This window comes from Dermacentor andersoni, chromosome 9, assembly GCF_023375885.2.
Source record: "Dermacentor andersoni chromosome 9, qqDerAnde1_hic_scaffold, whole genome shotgun sequence".
NCBI classification, from domain to species: domain Eukaryota; kingdom Metazoa; phylum Arthropoda; class Arachnida; order Ixodida; family Ixodidae; genus Dermacentor; species Dermacentor andersoni.
The window spans coordinates 28132580-28157153 of NC_092822.1; the positions used below are offsets into that span (position 1 = coordinate 28132580).

General features: G+C 49.2%; 1 protein-coding gene and 1 long non-coding RNA gene across 6 annotated transcripts in view; one reads left to right on the plus strand and one right to left on the minus strand.

Annotated features, from left to right (window-relative positions):
* Positions 1 to 24574, plus strand: part of LOC126527364 (nucleolar protein 4-like) — a 139917-nt gene that overhangs the window by 48726 nt on the left and 66617 nt on the right. The gene's annotated exons all lie outside the window — the stretch shown is intronic.
* LOC129383808 (uncharacterized) overlaps positions 11726 to 24574 on the minus strand; it is a 50190-nt gene continuing 37341 nt past the window's right edge. For both annotated transcript variants that reach the window (XR_011890273.1, XR_008611685.2), the window contains exon 2: positions 11726 to 12957. This is a non-coding gene — a long non-coding RNA (uncharacterized lncRNA). The remainder of the gene's footprint in view (positions 12958 to 24574) is intronic.

Consider the following 24574-nt stretch of genomic DNA (forward strand, 5'->3'; position numbering starts at 1 on the left):
CATCGTGGAAAGAGATCTCTCTCTCTCTCTCTCTCTCTCTCTCTCTCAGCGTTGCTAGCTTTTCGGTATATGTATAGGTACGCATATAGATAATTTTCGTCGTGGACGCAGCTTCTCGCCGGGCTAGCACGCCAACGGGGCGGTCAGTGGTCAGTGCGCATGTCAGTACGCCATTATCAACGGGGTCAGCCACTCGCGAACGATGGCTGGCGAATTGCGCAGAATAATCGAGCGGGAGGAATCGCTGCGGCCGTACTGGCCACCATCGCGTGTTTCTTGTTTACGCATCTTCGCATTGTGCTATGGACCCCGACATGGCAGTCCCGGTGACGTCTGTTGCAAACAATCTAGGAGAAACAATGCGAATCACTTTAGCCTGTAATTGACCGGAAATGTAGAATTAAGTGCGAAAGTGTCATGTCGTGAGCAACAACGTTCTACAGTTTACGGGAGTGAGTCGTAAGCACGCTTCGGTTACACCTGCGGTGGTGGAAGTAGGCTTCACGTCACGCCACCTGTGGCTTCGTCTGGAATTTGTACAGGCAGTTCTCATCATACGTGAACCATAGGTGTACATTCCATTTGCTGATTCGTGTGTGGCCGTTCTACATGAAGTTTATCCCGACGTATGCTTGCCCGTCCTGCGGGCAGACCTTCGCGCTAGCACACATGCTCTGGGGGTACGGGTCGAGATACCCCAATTTCAGCAAGGAGAAGTGGGACTCGCTTCTGCGTAGACCCGCTCTAGGCAAGCAAATGCTGGCCGTCCGGCGTGCCCGCGACCGGGCCAGTGGGATAGATCTACCGGTCCCGACGTGCGACTAGCCGGGTGCGCGACGAGTTCGCGTCCTCGCCGGACTTCCAATAAAGTTCTTTCACGCAGAGACGCGCGCTCCTGTTACGCACAATGAAATTACTAAATTGTTTTACTTGGAGAGAACTGTTTTCCCGCCGCCTCATTCCAAGCTAAGCAGGCCGCGGGCGGTCACGCTCAGACTCCTGTAAACTAACTCCTAAGTAAATCCGGCGTTTCGTAACAGCGTATATCCTGACGTTTACCCGAATTGTTCTTGCGTGGCCTGTGGTGAGGCTGCTACTTTGTCTCACTTGCTCTGGGAGTGCGGGTCATTGGCCCTGAAGTTCACCAAGGAAGTCCCGTCTTTGAGGACCGAATCCTGGCCGTCCAGCGCGCCCTCGATCGGGCCGGCAGGCTAGACTTGTCAGTCCAGTCGTGGGATATTGGCCGGGTGCGCGTTTTGTCGCGTTTTTCTGCACCCCATAAACTTTTATTCACTCACTCATTCAGACAATCGTCATGCCGCCGTCGCCACGCCATTGTCGTCGTACCGTCGTCTTGAATTCGCTGTCGTACCACCACAGTGATGCCGTCGCGGTCGCTCAGTCCTCGTCGTTCCAGGTTCGTGATCTGACTCTCGTCGTGCTGTTGTCGTCACGTCTTCTGCGCCTACCCAGTGATCCAGACTGTCTAACAGCTTGGGCCACAAGGTGTGTGTTCGGGTTCGCGATGCCATCGTGGTCGTTGCATCGACGTCATTCCATCTTTGTCATCCGGCTCTTGTCATGCTGTTCACTACGCCGTCGTTGTCACACAATCTGCGTCATGGCGTCGTAATCACGATGTTAATTTATGATCGTCATCAGCTCCGTAACGCCATCCCCATTGTCGTCATGCCGTCGTGGCCATAACGTCTTCGTCGTTCCGTCGATGTCAATTTTTCTTCGTCATTGAATTGTAATTATACTGTCGTCATTCAATCGCGATTATGCAGCCCTTGTCAGGCTGTCATCGACAGACCGCCGCTATTAAAGCAATCATATTCAGACCGTCGTCGTAACGCCGATGTGGTCCTGCGATCATCGCCACTCCACTTCGTCACTCCACTTCGTCACGGACTTTAGGAATATGGCCTGTCGCATTTGCTCGATTGCTGTTCGCATTATCATCGACAGTCACCGTGGCATCAGTTCTGCCGTAACTTTATTTTTCTTGTAAGTCACATGTAGACAACATTCCTTAATAAAGGGTTGTGTTACACTCCAGGAGGTCAAAATTAATCCGAAGTCGCCCACTACGACTTGCCTCATAACCACACCGCTGTTCTGGCACGTAAATGTTTTTTTTTTTTTTTTCATTTTCACCGTTTGCAGTGGTCCGAGTGGGGTCCGGCTACTTTATCGTCGGGATCTGCCAGCCGTGAATGGCGGTTGAAAAGAAATAAAATAAAATAAAAGGAAATAATTCGTTTATATATTGCATCGCAAAGAGAACTGTTCGCAAAATAAAATTTCAAGCAATCCAAAAACTCTGGACACAGCGAAGGCGGTCTGTCACCGGCAAAGAGTACTCGCGAACGAAGAGCTACGTGATTTCCGCCCCAGGTATCTCGAGCGAGACAATTACGTGGCCGAGGATTGTCCCCGCTACGCACCCCCCCTCGCTCCCCACCCCCTCCAACCCTTATCATACACCGACTCCCGCCACTCCACGCGTCTCTCCCCCGGCTACTCTACGCCTCCGCGCCGGCAGGTGATCAACGACGTGCGCATTGTTCGGCAAAGTGAAACTGGCGCACATGTGGCCTCGCTTCTCGCGCGAGACAACGAATTGAGGGCGGCAGCTATAGCGCGAGTACGGCGCGTGTGCCGGCGCTACCGGCCCTGCCCCCCCCTCCCCCCTCCATCCCCGCCTCTTCCAAACCAGCCCGTATTTAGAGGAACAGCCGGAGAATCTAACAGGGCGTGTGGACTTGAACGGCTGGGTAATTCTCGGAAAACTTCAGTAAACGAACCAGGCCAGAGGTAGTTATCGAGCAACTGACTCTGGTATACCTCGCGTACGCGCCTTAACGCCGTTCGCGGCAACATTAACTTTTCTGTCTGCTTGCTTTCTTTGGTTCTTTGTCGGTACGTATTTTGTTAAAGGAGCACTAAAGACAATAGATGAGGTTAGAGTGAGAAAACAATGGTCGAAAACTCTATTTTACATAATTTACATATTTCACAGAACAGAAAGTAAAGGTGAAACCAATTTTTTCTTTTTCGATTTCTCGCCAAAATCGCAGTACCGGGACGTCAGTGTGACATCACAGATTCGCAATGCGACTTCAACGGCCTGCATATTCCGGACGTCACGCTACGCATATATACCATCCGCCTACACTACAGCATATATCTGCTATGCTAAATCACTCTAATAGAGGCATCGAGAGATAATGGCAGAAAGTTCAATGACAACCGACACTTTAATGGGCAGTGTCAGCGAATCTTATCAGCCTCCGCTAAGTGGCAACTACACTGTCAGCTACCCTCTGCGAAAACCTGTAATGTTATGCAAAACGAAGGCCGCCGTACGCAATAACAGTTCACAAAAAAAAGTAAGAAGAAAGAAAACAACGGGTGCCGGAAATTTGCGAAATCTAACTATATATGATGTCCAAAAAAACCTGCCGGCGCAATTGATAATACAAATATTACGACGCGTGCGAGTTTCAGCGCGAAAGCCGCCGGACTCCCCACTTTGCTGACATCACCACCCGCAGCTTTCACCGCAGAGCACTGCTGCAGTGAGTCGCGGCATCCTCGGGGGAAGCGACCCGGGGGTTGAGACCGCGACGACGAAGAAGGACTTTCAATCAGTGCCTGTCTGCTGAGTCGACCTTTCGAGATCGGCCCCAGTTCGTTCGTCTCCCGACTTCCTTCGCCGTGTGGCGTTTGTGTTATTTTTCTCGTTTCATCGAGGACATTTTTCAACTCCACTCATTCCTCCTCCTCGTACGATTCTTCTTTGTTGTTGCTGTCTCTCTCACTTCTCTCTCTCTTTCTCTCCGATTGCAACGAAGCTACCTCAACTTTTCGTTTTGTTTGTCGTCCGCAGCTTGTCTTGCTTGTCAAAGGACCGCGTTGGCTTTTTACCATTGACTGCTCCGTCCACCTTCTCTTATACCGTATAGTCCGGAGTGCAGCTCGCACCCGATGGATAGAGCGAAGAGGCAAGTTTGGGTTTAAGATTTAAAAGAAAATTTGGAGGACGCTCAAGCTTCGCCTTTAAGAGTTGAACACCAATAACATTCAAAGATCCCTGACTGCTTCTCACGCTTCCCGGCAACTGTAACCGCGTGATGTTTTCCTAGAAACGCTGGCGTCGAAAGCTATGCACGAAGGCGAGCTTTCTGGGGCGCGCCGCTTGTACTAAGAAAGACTTCAAACGGCAGCTTTAAAAGGGATTTGTGTTTGAGTTTCCGCGCAAGCGAATTTGTGTTTTCTCGCATATTCAAATTACAATCCGACGCTATTATGTCTGCAGGTTGTGCGTAAGTCGTGCTTTACAAATTTTCTGACGCAATCTCACTTTTGAAAAATTCAACTAGTGAAGTAACGCCTATGCGTCACGCGAATGGCCTGCGGGGTTCGCGATGATTTTTCTGATACCATGGAAGTTTCGGATGCAAAGCTCCAAAGCCATTCAGGTTAAACTTCTTTCTCATCCATATATTATCATCCTTATCGCCATATTTTGGTCTTTTCTCTTCGTCGTCTGTGCGCGACCACCATCATCGCGGGCTGCGCTGACTGTCGGCCGAGTTCTCGAGCTTATTAGCGGGTCGTTCTAATTGCTGCATCATAATATTGCTTCGACCTCCCCGCCCTCAAGCTGAGCCTTAAACCCAAGAGTTATTCTAGTGTTTCCTCTCGATCGTCACATCTTAAGGCGGTAGCCTGCGCCGACCTTTCACGGTAAAGACTGCAGTCTTTTTCCGCGTGCGGCGTTTGTTCGCAGCCGAGCGTTGCCATGACAACAGGGTCACCGTTGTTGAGAAGCCACCAGGGACGACCCACTGCCGACGCAGCGGCCGCCCGCTTTCAGGAGCGTCTATAAACGCTTAGTTGAATCTGTATGAGACAACGTACGGCCAGGCTAACGATATTCCATCCGCTATGTCGCTTTATTTCCGTTAGGCGCATATTTATTGGAAACGTCGTGGTATCGTCGATGATTCCGTCAATGTCTATATATATATATATATATATATATATATATATATATATATATATATATATATATATATATATATATATATATGTGTGTGTGTGTGTGTGTGTGTGTGTGTGTGTGTGTGTGTGTGTGTGTGTGTGTGTGCTCCTCCTTTCCCTCGGCCGATGCCGCAATATATGCAGCATTATGCATTCTCCAGCTCGTCCTCTTCAAATATTCCCTTCATCCATTAAACAGTGTCTACTTCCCTAACTCACTCTTTCTGCACTGCCCCTTGGGTCCGCCGCGCATCCATTCTTTCTGTTTTGTCTTTAGCGCCAACCCAGATTTTTTGTTTCTTCGTTCTCCGCATTATCTCTCGAGCTGCGTTTTTCTATGGCCGGCCACTTGACTCGCCAGCACCGCCGCCGCCGCCCCTGAACCTTTGTTTGCGTTCGCTCCGGCTAACAGAAACTGGAGAGGGTAAGGGGGCGGGGCGAAAATATGAGCGCAGCGCTCGCAGAAGAGCCGATTCTTCCTCGCCCACCCCCTTCTCACTCTCCCCTCCATATTGCCTAAGAGGAAGCTCTAACGAAGCGAAGTTTGTTGTTTCGCGCTTCTGTTAGGTGGCCACCTCTTTGTTCTTCGTCCACGTACACGTGTATACCCGCACAACACGGAGAAAGATTGGGAGAAAAGCTCCGGGTCGAGTTAACGCGGCAACGGGCCAGCTTCGCTGGCGAGAAAAGCGTGTGGAACGTGTGCAGTAGTGGGCGCGCGGCCCGCGTGGTCCCCCCTTCGCCATCCAGAGGAGCGCGAGTCGGCTGAAGGAATGGCTGGGCGGTGCTGCTGCCGTGATGCGAGTGCGGTGTGGTCTGGATTGTGCGTGAGGCTGTGAGGGATTCAGTGGAGATGCAAGTGAATGCGTTGGAAGTGTGAGGGAGTTAGAAGAGTGAGTGAGTGAGTGAGTGAGTGAGTGAGTGAGTGAGTGAGTGAGTGAGTGAGTGAGTGAGTGAGTGAGTGAGTGAGTGAGTGAGTGAGTGAGTGAGTGAGTGAGTGAGTGAGTGAGTGAGTGAGTGAGGGTACAGAGTCGGCGAGCTGGCTACTCAGTGGATATTTGAGACCAGGTAGAGACGAGTACACAGTTCACAAAAGAGTGCTAATAAACAAAACAAATACGGGGGAAAAATGGTAACAATCTGTGATAACTGTAATCTGTGGTAACTTGGTAACAATATGTGGTACGCGCCTGTGCGCAATATTCGGTACGCGCCTGTGCGTCTGCAGTGGCAGCTATGGATCCGGGAAGGTGGTGCCAAGTCGATATAAGCCCACAGCAAGGTAGGAGTCAGAGCGCAGATTTCTATGACAAGACAGCATTGTGTATCTCTGTATGTGCGATCAGTCCACGATGAAAAAGAGAAAGGATAAGATAAAGAAAAATGGCCGAGCCCGGGTTATCGACGCACGATGCACTCCTGCAAATTACTCCTTCCGCTAAGTCTTTACCCCGATATGTGTCCACTTTAGTACTGACAAAAAATGTTCACACCATTTTTACAACGTTTGTACAATAGTATCTTGCGTAACGTTTCCCCAATTCGGTTCACCATCTACCGTGGCATTTGTCGTCCCAAAGCGACAAGAGGCTCTGAGAGACGCCGAGGGCTCAGAGTTAGTTTTGACCGTCCGGGGTTCCTTAACGAACACCCAAATTTCGGTACTATGGCCTTTTCTTTATTTCTTACTTCCTTTCTTCTTCTTTTCTTTCTTTCGTTTTTTTACTTCCCGTTGCGCCCTAACCAGATGGCGGTGGCCAATGGTAAGTAGGTAACTAACACGCGACCTCGCTCTAAAAAGCGGGACGCCATAGCTAGTACCACACTGCGACTGGTATATTCGGTTTGAACAGAATTCATAAACGCGAAAAAACGTGAATTAAGCGTTCACATATTCTTTCCAGTTCAGTGTTTTATTCTCCGCATCTTCAACGAATTCAGAAGCCGTCGTTAAAGACAGCCGGTGGTTTTCTTTTCTTTTTGCCTCTTTTCTTTTTATTCGCCTTACCTCATACACTCGCGCGTGAAATTAGCATGCGGAACACCCGCGCTGTGCAAGCGAAATGGTTCTAAGCGTGTAGGTGCTAGTCATCTACGACGCAGCTCTTGCGGTCGCCGATATTGGGACAGCTGTCGCTGTCACGTTAGAACGGTAATCGGTTTCACCCTCTCACAGCACCATGCCATCGTGTGCACTATGATCACAGCAAAAGCGTAAAGTGCGCGAGAAATTGTACGCGCGCGCATACACACACACGCACACACACACATTCGAGGGTTTGACGCAAGCTCGTCGAATCGTGAGTGATCATGTAATCGAGGCAAACATACTCGCCGACCATAAACAAACAAGCACACATGTACGAGGCGTTTCGCCTATTGTACGCGATCATTGTTCACAATCGAACGTGTCGTATGTTGTGTTGTTTGTGGTCGGCGTCTATATTCGCCTCTCGCTATGATTAATCCCGGTCAGACGAGGTTTCGTCGAGCCCTCGGATGCGTATGCGTGCGCATAAACTTTCGCGTTCACTTTACGCTTTCACTACGATGTATAGTAGACGCCATGGCTCTGCATTCGGGAGTGAAACTGATTACCATGGCACGCGCACGCACACGCACACGCACACACACACACACACACACACACACACACACACACACACACACACACACACACACACACACACACACACACACACACACACACCTTCAATACATTCGCTAAGCTCCCTAATACACCACATCTCTCAGCAGTAGTTCGCGTCCCACGCGTAGCGCCACTGCAGCACAGTCTCGCATATACGCGACGGAGGAAATCCTTCGCCAGCGACCTTCCTACTCTCTCTCTTTCTTCTTCTGCAAACCCGCTTCACCGTCCCGCACGGCGGCCTCGGCCTGGGTTCCCGAAGCGTCTCGGCCGTGCCCGAGCCCGAGCCTGTTACCATGGCAACAGACTCCGGTCGGACGTCGGGGCCCTCGCACTCCCTTCGGCTCCAGCGCAGTTCTCTGCCTCTTTTTCGCCGGGCCCCGGGTCTCCCCGCTCTCCCTCTCAACCTTCCCTCTACCTTCCCCCCCACCCTCCTTTCAGCAGCGCACCCTGTCCGACTGTCGGCGCGCGCTCTTGATGTCCCGACAGCAGCAGCAGCAGCTTTCCTCTCGCACTGTCGCTCGTCACCATGGAAATGAGGGCACTCGGGAGTCGTCGCTAGAGAGCGCGCTTGGAGCCGAAGTGGGGACCGCGGGAAACAAACAAAAAATAAGGGGTGTGGGGAATATAAGGGAGAAAGAGAACGGGAATTTCCGCGGAAGAACGGGAAGAGCATTGTGGCAGCGCGGCGAAACAAACTGCTTGACACGCGTGACCGGGAAGAGCGAGACCCCGAAAGAAGGAGCGCAGAGCGGTCAAGTGCCGTTTCCGCGGCGAGGACTGGTTTGACCAAGCCGTAGCCTAATGTAAGCGGAGCTGTGGTTTCGTTGTGTTTGCCGGTGCGTAGGCGTGCGCTCGTGGAGGACGGTAGGGAAAAGCGGGAGGAGGTCATTAGGGAGAGCTAACACCTCCCTTCCCGCCACCCCTACATATTTTGCCTTATGACATCAAGACTGAACTATCGCTTTCATCCACTTGAATAAACGCTGAGGCCAGGCGTTGTTTCCGCTGCAGTGGATAATTTGTAATGAGTATCCCACATTCTAGCGTTGTTTCAAAACCTAGTCTTGCATTTTTGTTTTGTATTGTAAACCTGGTGTAGTGTTCTGAATAATATACATCGTGATGCTTTATCAGCTGGTATATCAACAGTATATGATCTGTTGATGAACCAAGGAAAGAGGGAGAGAGAGAGAGGGGGCATGGGTGTTAGCCGCAACCGAAACACTTTATCAAAACCAGGCAAACAAAACGTTCCAAACAATCATCTCCCACGCCACACATGCGCTATAAACCAAACAAGGAATCAAGGATGTGCCGACAGAAAAGTTATTATTATGCCTACCAAAAACTATTTCTCCTTAGCGCACGGTGTAACTGAAGACTGCAGCTTTCACAATCGTCCGAGTTCTTGGAGATACGGTATGCTTTCATAACGGTATGCTTTCACAAATTATTCAGGCTAGCTTTCGAGCGGAGAGAACTTGAGCGATGCTGCAAGGTAAACAGAACAAGTATTTAATTTGGCAAGGTTTAGGGCACAGAATCACGAGTGAAGAAGTATGTTATTTGTTATCTGGTATAGAAGTATTGTTCAACGTCTCTCGATTTTGAGGACACTTGGCGGCGTTGCGGCTTGCCAGCACGGTATGTGTCGGGAATGGGTCTCGAACACTGCCGGGAGGTCAGCCTGTCCTCCGCGCCCGCCTATGATTACGCGTCCTTACGCAGACCACCAGTGCGTGCCTGCGTGCCTGCGTGCCTGAGTACAACACCTGCAGTACAACTACACCGTGCGTTTGCTAGTATAGGTTTCTAACAATTAGGAAATATTGATGGCCGGAAGGATCCATGCCTTTCAGTAACATCAGAAGCGAATTACCTCTTTATGAAGAACAACTCAAAAAATCTATGGGCACTTTGCTGAGCTAAACTGCGATAGGCGAAAGCCTATCTATGATTGCCTCTGTTACTGTTGTCTGAACTGTTTTGCGAACGGACGCCGCCGTGGCCGCGAGCTGGGATGCAATCACAGCCATATGGCTGCAAGGTTTGTCGCCGATGTGCGCACACCCCCATGCACGCGCGCACTCATACAGCGCTACTGGCATGGCGCCTCCTCTCCTTGCTCTTCTCGCCGGTGATCACCGCTTTCGTGCGTCCACCACGGACTGTGCACGGACACTCATGAGTCACGCAAGGCTTACGCCTTAATATTTACCTCTAGGTGTTGACGCAGTTGTGGGCATGGTTGGAGTATGGGCGAGCATCAAGCGCGCCCTGGCAGTGACATTTGACAGATCCGCACTGGCCGCAGTGTAGAAGCGTAAGCCGAGGCACGAAGCGACGCAGAATGTTTATTAAAGAATGTATAAATCTTGCTGACTATACGCGCAGTCGGACATATTTGATGCGTACACGCTGTATTTTTGCATTGCTTGGCGATGCATGCACCTTTCATCGCACGTGTTGTAATTCTCTCTTTTTCGCGTCTAACGCACGCAACCCGAGGTTGCCGGATCATCGTTACGTCTGAACGGAACAGGCTGTTAAGATGCCGTCGTCTACATTTTCTTTTTTTCATTCGTCCTTCGTTTTCCACATTCCCTCGTCTGCGCTTCGTTTTCCGTTCCTACATTTGCCGTGCTTTACGGTGACGTACATTCTTTTCTTTGTTTCCTTTTTCTTTCAATTACCTTCTTTTTTTTTTTATTTCCTTTCCTGTTTTGAACAGTTGACGGTCATCCGTGTTTTTGATGTCACGTTGTCGTTTTTACAACGCCAAGCCGCAGAAAAAAAAGAAGGAAAAAAAATGAACTACAGGTCTCAATGCCAGCCCGTATAGGCAGAAGCCTGGCTCAACGATCTCCGCAAAACGTAGCAGGCAGGCAAGCAGCGCAGCGTCCGGTTCGGGAAACCTGCGGCCGCGCGGCCGCACTGTAAAATAATTTACACCCTAAATGTGAAAAAGGGTGTAAATGTGTCTATAACTCGCACCCTTAGAGTGTCCGTTACATAAATCACACCCTAAGGGTGTGGGTTAATGACACATTTACACCTTTTCTCACCTTTAAAAGCGTAAATTATTTTACAGTGCGCGCGGCAACAGCAGCTTCCGACCCGCCCTGATTGTCAGTGGCGATGGTGATGGCTGCTGAGCGCGAGGTCGCGGGATCGAATCCCGGCCACGGCGGCCGCATTTCGATGGGGGCGAAATGCGAAAACACCCATGTACTTGGATTTAGGTGCACGTTAAAGAGCCCCAGGTGGTCGAAATTTCCGGAGTCCTCCACTACGGCGTGCCTCATAATCAGAAAGTGGTTTTGGCACGTAAAATCCCATTAAAAAAAAAAAAAAGAAAGCAGCAGCTTGCGCCGCGCGCTGTGCCAACCGGCTTGCGCTCGGGGCGGAACAAGTGGTCCGCGCCCTCGGTGCGCGATTCGAAAGGGGGAGGAGGATTCGGCACCGGAGTGAGTGTGTGTACGTGTTACACGACACAGCAGAACGCGTGCAGGTGGTGCGGCGCCGCAGTTTCCAACTGAAATTGCTAGAAAAGAACTCGGGCGCATAGACGGTTTCACTATAGCGCGATAACTGTTGCGAGAGTGCGCCTCCAAGAAACTTCCGGTCACGGGCCTTATCAGTCTACTGCTGCACCGGAACACGGAGAACGTTTTAACTTGTTTTACTGGCGGAGAGTCAATGTTTAAGTTTTCGGATAAAAGACACGTGCATTACGCCTCAACACGAATACATAAAAATTTTCGTACAACTTAGCGCGACATTCACTTGTAAAATTGTTGTTATGTACAGAGGAAAAGTGTTGAAAATATGTGGGCTTAGATTTTAATGCACTCTTGCTAGTCAATATCGAAGCCCAATGCTATTCTTGGTCGCTAAATTTAGCGGGCTATGTGGATGAGCAAAACGGGAAACCGTCCGGGGCCTATGTTTGTAAACAGTGAAAGGGTCTATATAATGTCTATACGGTAGCCCCAAGGGATCGATTTGTATTAGAGAGAGTTCGACCCGTTTAAACAATTTATGTAGGCCTTTTTTTTTTTTTTTTAGAAGTGGGTGAGGTGAAGTGAAATCGAGGCAAGTGTCTTTCGCTACGGAAGCTTCGTATGCGAAGCTCCATATAGTGCATAGTGCAAGCATGTGCCCTAAACTTCGTCCTGGTGGCTTCCAGCGGCTTATTTTGATTTTGCGAAATTGATCACATTCAAACAAAAATAGACCGTTATAAGCGCAATGATTCGCGATGATTGTCAATCCGCGAAGAATATATTCTTGCATTCAGACGTTTAGACGAAAGTACGGTTTCGTGTGGAAATTTAGTCACAAGAACGTAAGGCACCACAAGCACGCAGATTCGACAAATCCACGCTAACTGCCCGTCGCCCATGGTAGCTTAACGATCTGCGCGGCAGAGATTCCCCCCCCCCTCCCCCAAAATTATTAAATTGTGCAGTTTTACATGCTAAAACCAGGACATGATTATGCGGTGCATGCCGCAGTGGGGGACAAGCGGGTGAATTTTTACCACCTAACGTTCTTTAACGTGTACCTGTATCTAACTGAGTACACGAGCGTTATCCTTTCTTTTTTTTCCCGCATCGCAATGCGCTCGTCGCGAGCGGGATGCCAAATCTCGCGACCTCGAAGCTGAGCACAGTAACGACGCATAGCCACTGCGCTATACCGCGACGGGTAGAGTTCACCTCCAGTAAAATTTTTTTTGGAGGAAGCTCTGTGGGGGCGCGGTACATCGAGATTTGAACAGCAGGTGAGATGGAAACGAAAAGAAACAACAACAAAAAAGATAGAAAAGAAAACCGTAGCTTGGTCGGGCCGCGTGCGTGATCGAGCGAGCTGCATAGCGAACAGCGGTGTGCGGAGCGGTGCGGGCCGGCGCCTTCCTCCTCTCCACGTGACCACCTGTGCGGAACCGTCGTGTGCGCGCAGCTGCCGTCGGTGCCGGACGGGGAACGAGTTCGGCCTCGTAAAAAAAAAAAACGAGCCCTACGTTTCGCCGTGCTGTGTGCCGCTGTCGGGGCTGAAAAAGAGATCGGCGCCCGTCGAGAAGGAAAGGAAATAGTAATAAACACACACACACACAAAAACCTACTCGAGGGTCCCGCGATGTTGTTCTCACCGAAACGCCGCATGCTCTTCTTCCCTATTGTCTGTTGCCTCTTTCTAGATTTTTTGCGCCGGTGATGTGGAATGACGATCCGGAAGACGTATCGGTCCTGCGAAGAGAAATGCGGGGCCTCTTAGAACGCGCCCACTGGCACCGTAAAAAGGCGAGCGAGAGATGCGTTTGTGCCACGTTCGGCGGGTCGTTTCTGAGCTATCTGCCCGGCTCTGCAATGGCGGTGTAGGACAGCGACTATAAGCTGTAAGGCGAGCGTAAGCCACTGGCAACGGTGGAGCTATACAAGCCACAAAATAGGCTCACTTGTTCTCGAAATGCGGGTTTTGAGCTGTCATGGTGGACGTTACGGGAACTTTCTGTGGGATGCTCTGCAACGATTGGTCGAAGTTGTGAATGATTATCTCCGGAAGAAGCAATCGAATTTCTCAACGCTTTTTTTTTTTAGGTATACTCTACGTAAATTCACTCGCTATGCTTAGTCTATGGACTAAAGACAACCTTAGTCCATTCCATGGAGTCATAGTCTATGAGAAGTTCCTTTATGAGGATAACCATCGACAAATTATAGTGATTGTTTGGGAGTTCTCTGGAAGTGCCTCTAAGGTCGACCAAGACAGCTTAGAAACCTGTATTTCGAGAACGAGTAGGTATGTTAGGGTTCTCGTATAGGTTACTTCGAAAGGCAGGAGAAAAATACCAACGATTTTTGGACGTTTCGAAACCATCTTCGCTTTCAGCTCTGTGACAAAGCAGACTATTGACGCAAGGTTTGGGTACGGGCTAGTTCGTATTCCGTTGCAAACTTGACTACACCGCGGACACAGACAAAAGGACCGGAAGTACGACGACCACAAGCGCTGAATTCCAACTGAATTTCAGCTGGAAATCGGCGGTTGTATTGGTTCTCCTTTCGGTCCTTTTGTCGATGTACGCGCTGTATAGTCAAGTTTCCAGTGCAATATTAACGTCGTTACAGCGTGTGCCGTTGATTCGTGGTAGTCAGCCGCGTCGCAAACGCGTTTCGGTAGTAGGGAAAGAGCTGCGAGGCGATGAATGAGTTCTTCGTGAAAAATGTTGACAGCTCTGAGGAGGTCGAGGCACAAGACGCGAATCGTGCGATTCAGTTGCGCTGCACATCAGCTGTCCTTGCTGGAGGATGGATTACGTGCTTGACATACGCACTGTATTCGGAGCAGAAACCTTTCGTCAGGCTGCTATGCCTTTTGCTTTTGCTCCAGTTTCTGTTCTTCTACTGAAAGAAGCACATGAGGAAAGAAAGCACGGAGGAAATAAATAAACTAGGAGGGATCGAGCATCGCGTCTCGCTGCCAACTTTGGCAAGCCCGTTCTCCGCGAAGAGATTCCCTTCGCTTTTTCCCTCCAAAAGTCGGCCCAACGCGTGACCTCCGCGAGAGAGCTTGTCGACCGAGAATGTTTGCTTCCCGGTAGTTTTTTATTCGATACATACTTGTTCGGCTGCTCTGCAGGTGGCTCTGCCAAGCAGAGCGCGAGCACTAAGACCTTCCGCGAGCTCTGACGTAGCGATCACGTGTTGGGCCGAATCGTCTGACTTCAAGCGCTTTGCGCAGTGCTTCCTTCTAGTTGTTTCCATCCTTCGCGCTTGGAAGGTTCCCCTAAAAGCTCGTAGTAGACGCAGTTGACATCGAACGAACGCGGGCGTCCATACTGTCGCACCTTTGGGCGGACTCCCGAAGTCTCCCTCTGCAGCGGCGAAGATTACACGTGAGAATAGTGACAAGGAACAGCACAAGTTGCAATGAGCGTCACAGTCACGATGTAAGCGATAGGCGGTGTCCAAACCTACGCCCAAGCGACGGCTATCTCTGGGCAACAAAAAACCGATCTTTAAGGCTACGCTTTTGCTAATTGCGTGGGCCGGAAGTGATTATGCCGGCGGAAGCACGTCTTGGACACCTTGTTTTGGACACCGCCTAGTGATCGTGTTCAGCGTCCCATAGTAACACTAGAACTGTGAGAGACGCCGCAGTGGAGCGCTTCGGGTTATTTTTGGCGACCTGCGGTTTTCTCAACATTCATCGGCAAAGCGCGATGCGCAAGCGTTTCATTAAACGCAGCGGCCGCCGCTGATGAAACTCGAACCCTTAACCTCGTAATCGGCAGCAGAACGCCCTAAGAAAAAAAAATAAGAGCACGCAACGAGCGTGTCGGAACGGAACGAAAGCGAAGACGAAACGCCACTTATTATTTTGTTTCGGAGCGAAAACGAAATATTTTTTTCATCGATCTTTGGTTCAAGGGGAAAGTCGGCAATACGAAACGACCGATGTCAGGCAACGTCAGCATTAGCGTACATCTCAAGGGTCCGCATGAGCGTGTGTCTCAGGCAGGGACAGTGCGAGCCATAGCCCGTCGAGCCAAAGCCACCTAGAAATTTTTTTTTCTAGGTGGCTTTGGTCGAGCGCTCCGCTAATCTAAGCCTGTCGCTCGGTGCACTATAGCGGATCGGCATCGCAGCAAAACCCAGGGCTTGCGCGCTGAAGAGCTTATCGTTTCGTTTTCTACGGGTACGCAACGCTTTGTTAACGAAATATTGTGGTTCCTTTATGTTCGTTTAAGTTGGTTTTATCGGAGCAGCGGTCTCGCATTTCCGCGAGTACGCTCGATGACGTGCTCCTTCTGAGATCATGATCAGTGCCTTGATTCAAAGGACTGAGCGTTATCTGAGAATTCGTGTATCATCGTTGAGAAAAATAAACACTACGTTTTTATCGTTACTTTGCTTCGAAAATGTTTGCACGCGTACCGAAACCGTTGTGAACCGTTACGGAACATCTTATTTCTCGTTCCGGAGCAGAACCGGAACGGAACTCTTTTCGGTGGAACGGAACTAAAACCAGAACGAGAAACATTTCATTAAGACACACTGCGTAAGCAGCACAGGCACATTGTAGCGTATTACATTCGTCATGCATATAGGTAGCGAGTACCGGGCTTTCTGGCGGCAGGTTGTCTTCCAGTTTAATTGTCATTTTCCTCATTAATTCAATTCAATTCAATTCAATTGATCCATTTCCGTGCTTTTAGCCAGGTCGTTCCCTCCCCCCTTCCCTCTTTTTCTGCTTTCTCCTTATGTCAGGCCTGTTTCTGTTCACTTTTACCACTGCTGCCATTAACATGCACAACGTTAACGCTGGTAATTTTGTTCTTTATTGTACTCGCTTCGTATTTCATTGACTGGAAAAATGGCTTCTGTACCGTTAGCCATTTCATTGCTTGTGTAAGACGTACTTCTTGTTACTGCTCGTCCGCCCGCTTGCGTAACGCCCCCTAAAGGGCCCTTGAGAGTAAAATAAATGACGGTGACGATATTCAGTGGTGATCAGTTTGGACCGCGCATCGGGCCCGGAGCTCGTCATCGCAACCCGCTCGTGCCGGAAAGCGGAGGGCCGGCAGGCTTGGAGAAGCCAGGCAACTCGTGAGCGTGCACTTGAACCGCTGCCTAAAGCTTTTTTTTCTATTTTCGCTTGTCCACGCCATTTGCCCGTTGGCGTCGGTCGCTCTGGGCCCGCGCGCTCGTTTTGGCGTTTAGGCAGCGCGCACTCGAGCGCTGTGTCCGCGTCGGTCCAGCTGAGCTTCCCGGGAAACAGGGGGCGCGAGGGAAAGGAGGAAAGGCGTGCGGGCGCAGCTTCGGCCTCGTTGAACCGCTGCTGCTGCTGCTGCGGCTGTGCCTCTTCTCTATCGCGCGCGCGAAGCGCCGGAGAGGAGTCCTCGTCGCCGAATGCCGCATACGCCCGTGCTGAGCTGGCTCGTGTGCTCGTCCACCTCCTCACATACCGAGTGAGTGGATTCGCGCGTGTGAGTGAGTGAGTGAGTGAGTGAGTGAGTGAGTGAGTGAGTGAGTGAGTGAGTGAGTGAGTGAGTGAGTGAGTGAGTGAGTGAGTGAGTGAGTGAGTGAGTGAGTGAGTGAGTGCATAAGTGAGTGAGCGAGCGTGTGTATACGTGAGTATATAATTGAGTGAGTGAGGGAGCAGTTAGTGAGTGAATCAGTGAGGGAGTGTATAAGTGAGTGAGTGAGCGAGTGAGTGAGTGAATGTATAACTAAGTGAGTAAGCGAGTAAGTGAGCGAGGGAGGTAGTGACTGAGTGAGTGTATAAGTGAGTGAGTTATCAAGCTAGCTGTATTTTTTTTAATTACACTGCAGAAATTGTGGAAAATGCATTTGGATGCATAGTTCTGGGATAGTTATGACATTTGATAACATTCTTCCAAGTAATCGAAACAGGAACGCAGGCAGAGAGGTAAAGTGGCCACATCATTAAGCATACAGCTTTCGACGAAGCAATGCGTACCACTACATAAAGATTCTTCAGAATGCAAGACGTCCACAAATATGGAAAATATGAAATTAAATCGTACGCACAAAAAGGCGCGTTACAAGTATCATCCTTATATACAAAAGATCATGTCACGATAATACGGTTTCATTAGCGACTGTAAAATTGCTACGTGTTTTATCTCCGTGGGTAAGCTAACGCCCTGATATGCACCTGTAAGTTCATCGCCTATCATACACACGGCGGGCTTTGGCAACTAGGCAATTTCTAACGTGCCATGCCCGTTTCACAGCGACTGAGCAGAGTTGGTTGTAGGCAGTGCTTATAGTTATTCATAGTGTTGGTTGTCACTGCAAAGTACGTGTTTCACGTGAGCAATGGAAAAAAGTCATGCGAAAACTGCATTCTTGAACTTCTCAGCCGCTTCGTTTTACCTCTACAGCGATCGCACCTACGACAGTTGGTTGAATACGGCGGCTCACTAGAGAAAGAGACACACATGAGTGAGAAATAGAGGAAATAATGAACGGCGTAGACGGCGCCTTGGAGTACACTTATCTAGACTACTACTCTGAGGAGGAGGGTAAGGAGAGGAAAGAGAAAGATTGTTTCGAGGGGTGAAGACGATGAGAGAGTATGTCAAGAAATACGAGGAACCTGCCGTATAGCCGGGATGGGCGAGCTCCTTGTTGGGGTGAGAGCAACGCATGCCCCCCCCCCCCCCCCCTCCCCCGTAACTCGATTTAGAGTCTGGTTAAAAGTCCCGGTAGGACGTCGTTACTAAGACGCCGATCTCCAAGTTGGGACAAAGGGGAAGGCAACGTCTACCGTTCAAACCCAAAGAGAGACAGAGTTAGAAAGAAAAAAATACGAAAAAGGAAGGTAGCTTAAACCATACGGATGGCTACCTTCCACTGGGAAAGCGAGAAGGGCCTAGTGTACTGCATTTGAAGCGGCCTGCTAGTGGAAGTTAGCCGGTGTCTCCTTTTATCTTTCTTTTGCGTGTAGCATGATGGTTACTTCCACGTTGTTTTGTTACATTGATTTGATGAGATGACCGACGTGCTTCTACACTGAGTTCAAACCAGGTACCGCATTGCTGAATGCCAACAGGGGCAGGGGGCCTTTGTCAGCCCTTTTGCTCTTGCTCCCGTTTCTGTGATAGAAACAAACAAAAAATAAACTTCAACTGAAACGTCAATACGCGCAAACGCATTTCTAAACTGAATTAGTGTTTCGCTTTGGTGCGCCTCAAAGCTGTAGGCCAAATCGAAGGCTTCGCTCGCGTCCTTCGCACGGGCCTGCAGTTTGCGTCGGCTTGTGGCCGCGTCGCTGCGGTATGCGCTGTTTTCCCTTTCTTTTTGTTTTGTTTCTTTCTTTTTCTCTTTTCGCCCCGTTATACTCGCTTACAGCGGCTGTCCCGCGCGCGCAGCTGTGCCAGCGCGCCCGTTGCGGCTCTGTATACTGCTGCGTCGTGACCCGCTGTGGCGCGTTCGGGCGACTGCTGCGGGACGGCTCCGCGGCGTCGACGCCAGCAGGATACGGGCCGTGCACGTTTCCTGTACGAGTGAGGACTGCGCCTCGCGGCTGTCGTCGGACTGAGCCAGGGATCGAACGCTGACCAACGAATGAACGAGCGAATGAATGAATGAATGAATGAATGAATGAATGAATGAATGAATGAATGAATGAATGAATGAATGAATGAATGAATGAATGTTCGCAGAACATATCGTAGGCGCAGGCAGACACAACGTGGACGACGAAACAGTGGAGGCTTAGCCGAAATGTACCCAGCTCGGGCTTCTAATTGCGTTGCGTTGGTAACGCGGCTTTGGAGTGCGCGTGCTTTTTCTTGGCTGAGCGTGTATCTTCTTCGGTATACGCAATGAATGAATAAGGGAAATAAATGCGGATGTGGGACAGAGTGAGTGAGTGAGTGAGTGAGTGAGTGAGTGAGTGAGTGAGTGAGTGAGTGAGTGAGTGAGTGAGTGAGTGAGTGAGTGGAGTGAGTGAGTGAGTGAGTGAGTGAGTGAGTGAGTGAGTGAGTGAGTGAGTGAGTGAGTGAGTGAGTGAGTGAGTGAGTGAGTGAGTGAGTGAGTGAGTGAGTGAGTGAAGTAACTGCTGGAACGAAGTGGGAGTAAGTGCCGTATTATCTGATAATTTTTTTTCCCGCCGATTCCGTTTTATTGCCATCCATCGCAACGAGTGTCCCGATACCGCCGATAACGTAGGCGTGGCGTCCTGCCAGTGAATGAAAAAAACATAGCGAATTAAAAATTAAAGAAGAAAAAGAAACAATAATTTCCTAATACCGCTTCTAGGCCCCAGATAGGGGCACTTATACGAAGTGAGATAGAAAGAGAAAGAGAGAAAATAGCTTACAAGAATTGACCAGCAGCATACGAAAAAGGCAAGCCTCAACCTGGAGTCAACTTAGACGAAAGCGCTTGTCTTCTTCAGGGCACAGGTCGAGACAAGTTCCGTCAGAGTCATGTCAATCGCTGACTCACTGACGTAATCGCCAACCTACATACTACATTACGTAAATTATGGACAGATCCCTGGGCCTCCTTCATGGGCACTTGTCTTCAGGGAACCTGCTGTCATCAAGACAGGACATTTCAACTTCTCTTGGTCATCACGAAGTGTCCTTGTCCAACCGTTGGCTCCAAGCTGAGGCTTCTCTCATTCGATCAATGTTGATCGCTCCATCCATGCCGCGTCTCTATCGTCCTGCACACCCCTTTTCGCTTGTAAGAATAAGAAAACTTAGCGACCTATCGAATATATATATATATATATAATAAGCATTATGAACCGAAATTATGTAGGACTGTTCGAGCTTTGTATATGTACGACAGTCATCGAATGTGGTGACTACGGAACGAATTGCATACCAGTTGAAACATGACCCCTCAAGTTCGCGCAGCCATTTCCCAGAGAGGAGACCGTACGTATCCTCTCTTTCTTTACCCCCTTTTACTCTTTCTTTTTTCCTTCTTTCTTTCTTCCTTCCCTCCTTCCTTCCTTCCTTACTTACTTACTTACTTACTTACTTACTTACTTACTTACTTACTTCATTTCTTTCTTCATTTTTACGGCGCGGGTAAACGATTCGTTGATGACACGGCGTCGAATGCGAGTCATCTTGCAATCTTCAATGGAGTGACTCGAACCGCCCCCCCCCCCCCCCTCTTGCATTCCCTTGCTGCGTCAAGCGGATCCGACACTTCTGCGCGACCGCCGAATATTTACTTCGCACCACCACCACTTTTGCAATCCTCCGCCAAGCGCCTTCACGTGAGGAGAATAATTGAGAATTACGGAAAGAAGCGAGCTCCATTAGGTACGACACGCGCTCGATGAAACTTTCAACAGGCCCCCCCTCCGTACCCCGTTCATGCTGGACCAGGCGGATGAAAAAAATATGCATCAGCACGCATAAGGACAAGTGGCGCCATCGAGCGGCGCTGTTAAACACTATCATCACCCCACCTCCCCACCCATTTCCTTTTTCTGTTTATTTTTGCGTCATTGGTTGTACGGAAACAATCCGTTCTAAGTTCGCGGCTCCCTTGATTGCTTGCGCTGTCGGTGAAACATACATTAAAGGAGCGCCGAAAACGATTCCTTCTTTCGCCCTCGAAGAGGAGGGAGTACTTTATGCAGCTATTAGCGAACAGTTCGTGAACGGCAGAGCAGAGTTAACAGCACCTTCAAGGTGACGCCTTCGGTGCTTGCTTCGTCGCTTATCTTTGTTTCGTGTTCGTATTGTTAATCGCGCCTCTGATTTTGTAACGCCCGGGTGTCTATCGACGTTCTGCTGTGTTTCAAAATATAGCATATGCGCCTTAAACGTTGGTTGCTGTAGGTCTATTTCTTTATTCATTAGTAAAAACAAGGGTATAACGGCGAAGAAAACTTACTTGTCCTACTCTTGCGGGCGTCAGTCAGGTCTTTAATTTGATTTTTGTTTGTTTGCTTGTGTAGAGCGCAACGATCTGCTAGCTTTAAAGGACTGGCACAATGGCAACCTCTGCGACGACCGTTTCTTGAGTTTCTTGAGATTCGCCAGCCTATATCACCGCTTGTTTTGAACTCATCGATGAACACTGTATTGCGCTGTGCGTTCGTGCTTACTGTAAACGTTTCTCCTGATCATCTGCTACCCTTTCCCAGCGCAGGATAGCCAACCGACAGGCTCAGCCTAGATAAAGGGGCGTTGCGATCGTTCTATACCCGCCGATTGCTACATCACGGCGCGTTTCTTGTTTTATCCAGAAGTGAAAGAAAAAAAATATTGACGCGCCCAAACAAGGGCTATTCAACTTACAAATTCCAAATAAAATCAGGCGGCAGAAAGAGACATACCCTTTCGCATTTCACTCGCCCAGCGAAGGCTTATGCTGCTTTCAATCAAAACGCGGCTTACATTCCATGGTACCAGAAGTTTCTTCCCGTTGCAGCCTTCCCTTCGTGGCCTCGGTTGGTATCGTGGCGCCATCTAGCTAAGCCGCCTGCAAAGGCACTTCCTGGCACACATATAAATTTTATGAATATCAATCGGATGCCTGTCAAAAATATGCAGAATGAACTTTACACACCGTTGATACCTACGTGTGAGGCGCTAGGGGTAATTTTTGCATTATATGTCGCGTGTACGTGGTTGGACAGTTCACCTTGTGTCAGTTGCAAACTAAGTTAATTGGCCTTGCGCAAATGTGGGCCCTTTTCGTAGCATTAAAAAGCATGAAATACGTTTTCTACTTTGTATTTTAAAGACATTGTTGTATGTATAGTATAAACATGCGCTATATATTTTCCATGTCCAATCAATCAAAACGAGCAGCATAAGTCACGAGCCTTAGCGTCAATCCGCCGCCAAAATTTGTTGACGTGTTACGCTGCCATTGGCGCGGAGACTAATTTCCGAAGCAAATTAATATATCCAGTGCTCTGGTTTGGGCTCTTTCCCCTGCACTGGGGCATCCCCAAGTAGTGTAGTAAGCAAACGTGGAATAAAACCAACTTGCATAATTTGTGGTTCAGGGCTCCTTCAATATCAATCAATCAATCAAATAATCAATCGATCCATCGATCGATCGATCCATCGATCAATCAATCAATCAATCAATCAATCAATCAATCAATCAATCAATCCGTCCTTCCGTCCACGAGCCAATTCTGCGCACGGCATGCTATTGCGGACGTTTCATAAAATTGAAATATGCGTTTGTTTTCTCGTTACTTAGAGAGCACGAATTGGCATTGCGGGTATCAGTTTTAAACCAAGAATGGTAAAACTCGCAGTTATTTTCGCCCCACTCTTTTCTTTCCTGCGAATCGAGCTTTTCCTTCATATGCTTCTTTTAAAGGTGAGGCCGAACTTAAGGCACAAGCATGTTCGGCGGAATCGTAGCGCATCTTACTCCTTCTAGCTCCGTGAATGAGATGAAGCAGGAAAACAAAAAAAAAAAACGAAGGAGAGGCTAAGAGGTCTGGAAGGGGAGGGGGGGGGGGGGGGGCTACAAGGTGGCGCATGTCCGGTTTGCTACCCTGCACGGTGAGGAACGAGGTTAAAGCGTGAAAAGAAATAATGGCTGCCGCTCCATCAAGAGTCCACCAGAGTCTGCCGACTTCAAGAACTGCGGCAATACACGTGCCGCTTTCTGAGCTTGCCGCGCATGGGACGCCGGTACAAGAATTTTCGTCAACAAGGGTGGAGTCTAGGTGACCTAGCGGGTTGCGGAGTAGAAAGCGCTTGTGGTCGTGAATGTCCCATCGGCAAATTAGCACTCCGAGACTACACGTGCATCGCAAGACTCACGAATCGCGAGGAAGCTTCGCTTTAGGCTGCACCGACAGTTTCACACGCAGTAAAGTACTGCGACGCGTCACTGTTCACTGTTCCATTTCCTGCACACTTATAAGTACTTATAGTACACGTAATTATAAGTACATGTAATTTCCCCCGTGCTGTCCTTGGTATCTTTGCTTGTTGGCTTCTTATGATATGACTCATAAAGATCGGGCCCTCGGTTTCCTTTCTTCTCGTTCATCACAAAGAGTCGCCACTCGCCCGGATGAATGAGTTATGCAACGGGAACTTTCTTTCAGCGATTTTATGCAAGCTGCGGACAACACTCAATTGCTGTCTCTCTCGGTCCTCGCCAGAGTGCTTCCGGTTCATGCCAGGCGCTTCCCTAAACCACTCTCTGGGCGGACCGCGCACACTCGCCAAAGATAACGATAACGCCGACTCTCACTCATCGAGTGCAGTTATCGCTGTTAGTCGGGTCGACGGGTAAGGGCAGGCTATAGGAGCTGTACAACGCACACAAAAACGACAAAAATCTGGTTGCCTTGGTAACTCCCAACGTGCGCGAGCTGCTGAGTAAAGGTTGTCGCTTACGCAATTCTGCACACCTCGGCCCACCTTTCAGCAGACTTGCCCGTGAAGAACGGAACAGGCCAGAAACGTGAGGATGTGCGTTCAGAAATCTGACGTCCTTTCTGCTTTATTCTCTGATGCGATTACTGCCGAATCGATGGTATCGTTACTATTCGTGGAAGCGGAAAGGTTCGTGCAAGTGGTGGGCTTTCTTGCTCGCTGCTTCAAGTGGCCGCTCGTAGGATGTCTCACCTGGATAACGTCGTCAATACGTACGGGATTATCGCCTGTAAGCCGTCGTTGCTTTACTGAGGGAACAGTTCACTAATGGCATGTTCGACTGGTTGTTTGTTTCCACGTACTCCTGAGAAGCCTCAGAAATTGTCAAACAGAGCAGCTAAGCTTCGTGGCTACAATGAGCATGTTCCTGTAGTCACTAACAAAGTCAGAATAACGATACTAAAGTCCTTTGTTTGTAAACTACGGTTTCATTGTTGTTTTCGACCGTTCATAGGACGCTCGAACAGCTCTGTGGAACGACCAGTTTAATGCGACATTGATAAGGATGTACACCACTTCATTTTCTTTTCTGTATTGTTTTCTCTCTGTGATATATTCTGGGGATTAAGCAAACTAATTAGAAATTAATTCTAGCTGCCCGTGTTGTTGTATTTTCCTGTTCATGAAAGCTCTCGTTCCTTGGGTGGTGCTGACCATTTGGCATTACCAATGTGGACAGCGTTGTACTTCCTCTTCTAGGTAATATCTGAAGTCGTCTTCAGTCTTGCATTGGTGTAAACGTAAGCGTAATTCCGTTCGATCGCGTCGTTTTCATTTTCATACCATCACGTGCGCGGAACGATATCCAGTTTTGAGGCACTCTGGCGCTGTCAATCCGTTTCTGGGTTGCTTTATTTTAATAATGCGTTCTGTTCTACTTTCGAAGCATTATTTGCTTCTCCTCAAATGCTAGCATTCGATCCGATGAAAAATATTACTTA